The sequence below is a fragment of the Belonocnema kinseyi genome, chromosome 5 (genome assembly GCF_010883055.1).
Source record: "Belonocnema kinseyi isolate 2016_QV_RU_SX_M_011 chromosome 5, B_treatae_v1, whole genome shotgun sequence".
Taxonomy (NCBI): Eukaryota; Metazoa; Arthropoda; class Insecta; order Hymenoptera; family Cynipidae; genus Belonocnema; species Belonocnema kinseyi.
The window spans coordinates 63759530-63768253 of record NC_046661.1 but is presented as its reverse complement, the minus strand read 5'-3'; the positions used below and the strand labels follow the sequence as shown (position 1 = coordinate 63768253).

The window sequence follows — 8724 nt, the reverse complement described above, 5'->3', positions numbered from 1 at the left end:
AGATAGATAGATAGATAGATAGATAGATAGATAGATAGATAGATAGATAGATAGATAGATAGATAGATAGATAGATAGATAGATAGATAGATAGATAGAGGAGCATCCCACGCGGGCAGTATTGGTTCTGCAGTGTCTGGTACCCCCCTCTACCCAGATTTTCTTTCGTGTAGGATAAGTACACACATTTATGTCTCTCATCCACCCAACCTTCGCTTAAGTACACATCAATCTGTAACAAAATCATGAAGAATAAAGTTATACAATAATATCTTCAAGACTACAAATTCAACTTTTTAGTTGAAAAATCAACTATTTGATTCAAAGATTAATGTATTTTGCATTTTTTGTATTTCTCGTGTTTTTATATAGAAATAGTTAAAAATGAAAGAAACAGAAAGAATGAGAAAGTTAAAATGAAGGGATGAGGTGGTAAAGAAATTGATTAAAAACAGGAAGACAGAGTTTAGAGATCGAGACTAGGGCACGTTCAACCAATTACCTTTTGCGAATTTGCGACATGGATAACGAGAGATAGCCGAAAATATGTGTGAGGGAAGAGCTGAGGGGAATATAAAAATACAAACCCCTCGAGTTGGGGCAGTACATTTAAGAAAGCTTGCAGAGATGCTGGTGAGGGAATGACTGCAGAGTTACTTTGCGAAGGGGTGAAAGAAGAGGAGTCCAAGAAGAACCTGAAGAGAGGAGTTGATACGATTTTAGCGCAGGAAATACAGCGGGGAAGGGGTGAGCGATTGGGCAGGTGAAAAGGAAAGGAGCGATTTTGGAGAATTAGTATTTTAAACTTAAGTGGAAAACCGAACCTCATCCTCTGCGCGTATGCTAGGGGCTATGAAAAAGAAGCAAAAGAAGAGCAAAGTTCGAGTGATTCGTAGAGTATAAGCTTAAGTGCCTGTTTTAGCTTAAGGTAACGAATCTCGATGTTGCGACATTAAGCAATTAAGAATTTGTAAATATTTGTAGTTTCTTAGATTTTAAGGATTTTTGGTGAGGGTTACAATATGTAAAAACCGCAAGGTATACATTGATGAGTAAACATATATAATAACGGTATCTCCCTCTTTAAAAAATCAAGTTATTAATGTGAATAAATTAAATTGCTGATTTAAAAACTCTGTTAGCTTTGTAATTGGATAATTATTTTCAAATAGGGCAGGTTTTGTGTCCATGGATTATATTATTATTACTACTGGTTGTATTATTACAAAAATTGGTAAATAACTTCATTTCAGTATTTCATAAAAAGTTCCATATTCAAAATTAGATTATATTATTTTAAGCCAAGGTAAAAGAATATTACGTACCCGAAAAATCGCTTTAACGGCTATCCACACATGCCTGAGCCAAATTTTGGAGTCACGTAGGAGACAAATAGTGAACTGCTTTAAAGTTTCTGCTTAAGAATTTTAATGTTATACACAAAATGTGTAATTTTTATCACTCATATTTTTATGTTAATACAATATACACTATATATGCACGAAGATATGAGTGTTCTCGAAAATATTTTTGACGTCACGTCGATACAAAAAAAGCTGTCCTTTAGCAACTAGAAATACCTTTTCGGGTCCAGCTTGAAGGTTGGATTGTAGAAAAAAAATATCTGACTACTCATCCTCTTAGTTTTGATTATGAACATTAAGAAATTATATGTGCAGATATTTAATTAAACCATCAAAACGATACAAGAATTACATACTTTGTATCGAAATATGTTCTCAGGCCTTTAGAAAAGAATGTGTGTAAAAAATTATTTGTTATCAAATTGTAGATAAGTTCAGTAAATCATATTATTATATTTACAAAGCGAAACGATATTGCTTCTACCTAATTTTTATTCTTTAAACTATAATAAAAAATGGTGTAATTTTAATTTAAAAAATATATTTTAAATCTTTTTTATTCACTAAATTAATTTTTTACCTTTTTTATATATTTATTATATATTTTCTATTATTCCATTTCTTATTTGTAGCTTGTATACTTCTATAGGTTCTTATTTATTGGATTGAACTTAATTTACACTAAAAGAAATCAGTTTGAAAAAAAATATATTTTTTTTAATTTACTTTTTCCGGAAGTGCCCTCTGCATGGGCATATCATTCATTTATAAACTATATACAATTCAGAAGACGTCGGCAATTATTAACATTATTGAAAATCATACTTTGAAATAAGCTGATTGAAATATAAATTAATTTAGTTTTTAATCATCGAAATCTTATGTCAAAAACTATGCTAACCTTCCTGACATTTTCGTCTATCATTCCATGACCGCGACTTCATGTTACAAAACTCAATATTCCGCGGAACATTTGAGTCGTTTTTTGATTATATTATATTGATATTTATTTGGAAAATTGGACTAATTGAAGAAAAATTATATTTATTATAAAAGTATGATAAAAGTTATAATTCTAGTTCCTGACAGCTAGATTGAAGTAAATCCGCCTTTCTTAATTTCGGAATTCTCATCATAGATAGTAATCAGCAACCTCTAAAACACTCCTGTAATCATTTTCAAGCGAATCGGAATAATCTGAGTTACTTAACACTGTATCGTTGACATACAGCTGCCATATTGTATTCGTCATTTTGAATTTGATAAATTATCATATAGCCTTTCGAACTGCCTGTGAAAACAAATAATTGAGGCCCAAAAGGAGTATTTTATATGAAAGCTTACATAACTTTTTTACAAGAAGTAAAATTTTTGTTTCTGTTTTCCATGACTCGGCGATTTTCGGCCCCAATTGCATTATATATTTTGAACACTCGACATCCTAAGCAAATTCTAAGATCAAATTCGATCTCCACACAAAAAATTACATGCAAAACCACTACCATACCATGAATAAAAATTATTTCAAACACAAAATCGTTTAAAATAAAAAATTGCGATCTTTGTCACCTATTACCCCACTTTCATGAATACTTGATTTCATAAGCAAATCTAAAGATTAAATTCAATTTCTGCACACAAAAAATACATGAAAAATCAGTATATATATGAAAAATATTGAAAAAGAAGTAATATGTTATTTCTTATCAAGGTGTCTTATAAAATCTTCATATAAAAATTATATATTAAAAAATCAGTTTCGATACAAGGCTGGGGCTTACAGTGGACGCCGTTTGACAAAAATAACTTGAAGGTCGCGGTACATGTAAGGACCCCTCCATCCTTAAAATTTTCTAATTTTTACGTTTCGCGAGGTTAAAAATAATCCAGACTTCACTGTACGTGTTATAAACTTTTTGTAAATCGTAGTCACCTCTTAAGGAATTTTCAAGCGATAACTTTTACCCAATAAATTTTTAATTTGCCCCCTCCCTCCCACACCCTTGTATTGTGCCCGAAAAATGCCTCCAAATAATGCAAAATAGCAGTTTTCCATCAAATTTAAGCGTAAGACGATATTTTTCGAAAATTTTTTTTACACAAATTATTTCAAATCGATAACATACGGGTTTCCAAATGATTTTAAATAATTTTTTATTGTTTAAATAATAATAATTATTCATTAAAACAATTTTTTTCTCCTGTAAGTCGTGAAAAGTTATTATCTTTAAGGATAACTGATACAAAGTTGATATATGTCAAAAGCAGTACATCATGTTCAATATATTTTGTAATTGTTTAAAAAAATGTCATTAGTTTGGACAACTTTTTCCCCTAAAATCATAATAATTTAGAATTTTTTGGAATTAATTACAGAAAAAATTACGAATGTCGAGAATGATATTTTTTAAATGTTTAGTAATTATTTAAATGATGTTCATTTGTTTAAATCATGTCTTCCCCTGTAAAGCGTGACGTTAGTTTTTCCCCCTGTAAAACAGAAAAACTCAGTCTTTCCTCAAATAAATTAAACTATTTATAGATATTAAGAGAAATATTTTTGCCTTGAGTATATCAAACAATTTTTTTAAACAGTTTTTATTTGTTCAGGCGATTTTTATTCATTCAAACCATTTTTTCCCTTTGATCGGGATAAGTTATTCCTATCTGCTATTAATTACACAATTAACGACTTTTAAGGGTAATATTTTTTGTTTAAGATATTTGGAAATTTAAAAATTAATAAAAATTATGAATTGCAAATAATTAGCAGTAGATTTTTCCTAAAGTATATCAGTGAAACAGAACAGAAAAGTAATTTGAAGCAAAAAAGGACTATACTTTTCTTGGGGCAGTTAAATTTAATTGTTACACAATATACGGTATGCGTCTTAAAATAAAGAGATGCTAAATAATAAGCGATATTGTGTAGGAGAATAAAAAAAACTAGACTTCTCCATTTAAAGATCGTGTAAATATAAAGTTGCACGCCCTTTTGAAACAAAAGTGCGATAACTCTTGACCTTGCTAAACGATTTTTTTCCATCTTCTTTTATTGTTGTCGTCTTTTTAATGTCCTCGTCGCGCTAAGCTAGAAACCGTGCCCGCACGACAGGTAGTCCAGTGACCGCCTTGGATTCCAGTATTGGGGAAAAATTCGATACCATCCCTGATTATTTTTACAACTTCGCAGTAAAGGCGTAGAAATCGTATATTTTGTATAAGCGAACAGAAATTTTGTGGCCAATAACAAATTATGTGAAATCTCTTAAAATTTCAGAGGCATTAATTACGTAAAAACCCACACTGTTTGAAATATAAAGAACTTTATAATGGTAAGAATGGACATCCGTTTTGAATCTCCACAGAAGTAGAAGTCATCTCTTAAATTGATTTCCTTTTTGTACCTAGCGCCGACAATATTTTTCTGAATACTTTTGGATACCACAAAGCAAGCAAGAAACAGTGAAATTTTAATCCCTTTTAATTTAGCACATTTCGCCACTTATATTTACTATTTTTCGAATAATAATGAGGGTAAAAGATTTTTAAAAATAGCATCGGTCATTTTATGATGTCAGGATTAATTTTCACACAGACGGCTCTGGTAAAAATGTTTTAAATTTTTTATCGTCATTTTTTATTTTTATAATTGATAATATTTGAAAAAAGCGAACATTTCACGATAAAGAGACGTATTCTTGTATACAATTCTACTAGATTTGGAAAATTTCAAGCTTTTGGAGCGTGTTCTAATGCTTCAAACGAAGATTGTGTTTTTAATTTATTGGTATTTATATCTCATACGTGAAAATAAATACTAATTTAATACCACTTTCAAACCACGTTTGATCTTTTTCTGGTATGCGCCCTTTAGCCTATACCTGCATCACTCACTTTCAGGGCATTGAAGTAGATCCTTCTCTTTCTTTCTCTCTCTCTCTCTCTGAAATAAGGATATCTGCCTGTATCAACAAAATTCAGACGGGGACAAAAGGACTGTGGTCTTCTGGGGACTAGAATATGATTCTTTGAGACCGCTTTAAAACCAACTTCTATACCTGCTTACTGCAGTCTTTTTTCAGTCTTTATTTTAGAGAGGGCTGGCAGCTCCGATCGACTTTGAAAGGGTTTGGTATCTTATTATTTTCGCCGCCTAATAAGGATTAAAAAACGAGAGACAGAAAAGGCATTCTTAGGGATTTAAAATTTTTAATACTTGTTAATGCAAGCAGATAACAATTCGTGCGCGCACATTTTGCGCACTTCGATGCTTGCATGAAATGCTTGCAAGGATGCACAACATCTAAGAGCATTCTTTGGATGAGCCTTTAGTGCGTCACAATGCGTGGCCTATTTCAGCATGTGTACAATCACCCCGTGACGTATTTCCGAACTAACCGAAGCATACATGCGTGCACCATGAATGCAGTTTGAAATCTGCGCAAGTAAATATAAATTCATTGTTATTATCCATTAAAAATAGTTTGAAATTTTTAATTCAAATAAATACGAAGAAGAGTTAAAAATTATTTTTTGTAAAATAACAAAATATTTTTTTAAACATAAAATTAAAAGAAGTTAAAAAAATAATATTAAAATAGGAAGATACGAGTTCATTAAAAAGCATGTAAGTACTTATTATTAACTAAATAAAATGTATGAAATCGAAACACAAAAAGAAACTTTTCAACCAAATATTTCAATTTTAAACATAAAAAGCTTTCTTAAATACCCATTTTGAATTTAGTGCCAACCGCGGACAAGGTACGTGCGTCCCCAACGCAAGCGCAGTAGGTCATGGCAGCCGCATTGCCATCACTGGCGGACTTTATAGTGCTTGTTCTCTAAAGTCTAACGTTTCGAAAGTTTTTGCATATTGGACGGAGATTTATATTGATCTTGCATTCGTCACAAGAATATTAAATAGGTTAGTATCCTCTGCGCGTACGAAGAGGGTCTTAAAATTGTTTATTTATAATAGAATAAAGTACAAAAAAGATTCAAATTGAAAGTTTTATTCCGGACATGGAATATTATGGCATGTTTATTAGGGTAACTGAACGAATTACGGAAGGGGAACTATTTGTCGCAGAAACACTTGATATCTTGTAATTTCAAATGTTACACATATAATTTTTGTATTGGCAAAAGTAAAATCTATCCTAAACAAGAAAAACCTTTATCTTTGACATTAGACAATAGGATCCCCCTCGGTAATTGATTCCGTTATTCTATTAAATATGTCATAATTTTCCATTTCCGAAATTAAACTTTTAAATTAAATCTTTTTCGTACATTATTTTAATATAAATAGACAATTTTGAGACTCTTCGCACGCGCACTGAGTGCTTGCGTCATGCGCGCATGCACGTGCGTTACAAGACATGCCTGACATAAGCGCCTCATGGACGATACATCTGCTTGTTGATCACAACGCGCGTCGTGCGTGAAACCATGTACGTCATGCCTGTGCCATGCGCGCATGGTGCGCTAGAATTGTTATCTTTGAGGCTTCTAACCGCGTTATTTGTCATTTGTCATTGTTGGCCATGCAATTCTCTGTTTGTTCGTCCTAAACATTTATAAAGTTCCCCATATTTAAAACAATGTAGTTTTTTACGTCATTGAAGTCTCTTCAAATTTTAGAGACTTCATATAATGCAACATACGTGTGTAACGTACGTACTAAAAATGCGGAAAAACGACTGCACACCTCTACCTAAAATGTTCATTTTCGGGTGTTTTTCGGAATTTTGTAAATGCTATAACTCTGGTAATTTTTGATTTTATGAAAAAAGTCATTAGGATAAATTGTTCGACTTGTTGACCACTATGAACGAACCTACAGAGAATTTTAAAATTTTTTAAAAAGTACATTTTACAATGTCAAATACACAAAATAGTTTTATTCACTATTTGAAACAGTAACTTTATCTAAAAAATGTATATAAGTTATATTACAAAAAACGAATGGCTTCATTTTATTTGTCCCCTGATCTTAGCCGTCCGAATTAAGGCGCCTCAAACGGTTGTTTGAGTTGAAAGTAGCGCGAGCTATACATTAAACGATGGTATACGGATGGCTAGGGGCAGGAGCGGAAAACTGGGTGCTCGCCCGTATTCACAAATGTCCCTCAAATGGCTATCAATTTGGCCACATCGAAACAGCATATAAACGGATGAATTGTTGGCTGCAACATTTTAAATACATGATTTAAAGACAATAATGCCGAACCGTTCAGCTAGCTTTTTCCCGAAAATGTTCTTGTTGTTTTTGTAATCCAAAGTGGAGAGTATTTCTTCTCGCTTAAAATTGGCGCGCTTTGTATAGTACTTGGAGGTATACCATTGGCGAGAGGCAAGAGCGGCAAGCGGGGGGTTCGATGGGCTTCCCAAGTTACTCACCAGGGGTCAGTATTTTTGGAATCGACATATCTAAAACAGGTTTCTACGATCCAACAAATAAGCATAATATAATTTTTTTGGTTTTTTCACTAAATTTTCGCTATGAAATGATTGTATTCGTACGTACATTCATTATCAATTGGCGAAATACCAAAAGAAATTTATTAGCAACAAACAGGATTTGAACTGTGAAACGTAAAGGAAACAAAATTTGTCATTTAACTTTATCAAAGTTTTGAAGATGTTCAATTTTTAACGTTTACACTATAAAGTTGTACAAATTTTCCGCGTCGAGGCAAAAAATAATTAATTTAGTAAATAACAAAAAAAATGTTATTCATAAATTAGTGAACAAAAGTTAGATTGACTTTATTTGCCACATTTAAATACAATTAACTAACATTTTTAGGAGAAGATAAAAACAAAATATTGTTCATTAAAAATTGGCAGACGTCAAACATCAATCTTATTATTTTTTATGCTAATTAAATATATTAAACATATATGTATGGGTGTTTCTAACAGATGGCGGTGTAACTTCCATCATCTAGCATTTTACTTCATCTCGGTTAGGTAAGCGCGTGGCTGGGTCTGCTACTATGTTTGTTTATGTGTGTGTGTGTGTGTGTGTGTGTGTGTGTGACGTGCGCCGAAGAAAGGGGGCTTACTCTGAAAAGTGAGATTTTTCAGGACGAGCGGATAAAGTTGATCCGATAGACCGGACGCTTAGGAGAGAGGGAAGACTCACGAAATCTTCTCTCTCCACTTACCACTACATTCTCACGGAAGGAGATAGGTCGTAGACGCGGCTCACGGGCGGGGTGTATATGAGACGCGTGGATGGTATGGTGAGTGGTGAGAGATGTTTCAAGGAATCTCGATCTTTCGAGGCAAAGTCCTATTACTCGGGTACCTAACAACTCAATTATTAGAAATAATAACGCTCGGATAT

At 32.4% G+C, this 8724-nt stretch overlaps 1 protein-coding gene across 3 annotated transcripts in view; it reads left to right on the top strand.

Moving 5' to 3' along the window:
• Nucleotides 1–8724, top strand: part of LOC117173473 (sterol regulatory element-binding protein 2) — a 168757-nt gene that overhangs the window by 26541 nt on the left and 133492 nt on the right. The gene's annotated exons all lie outside the window — the stretch shown is intronic.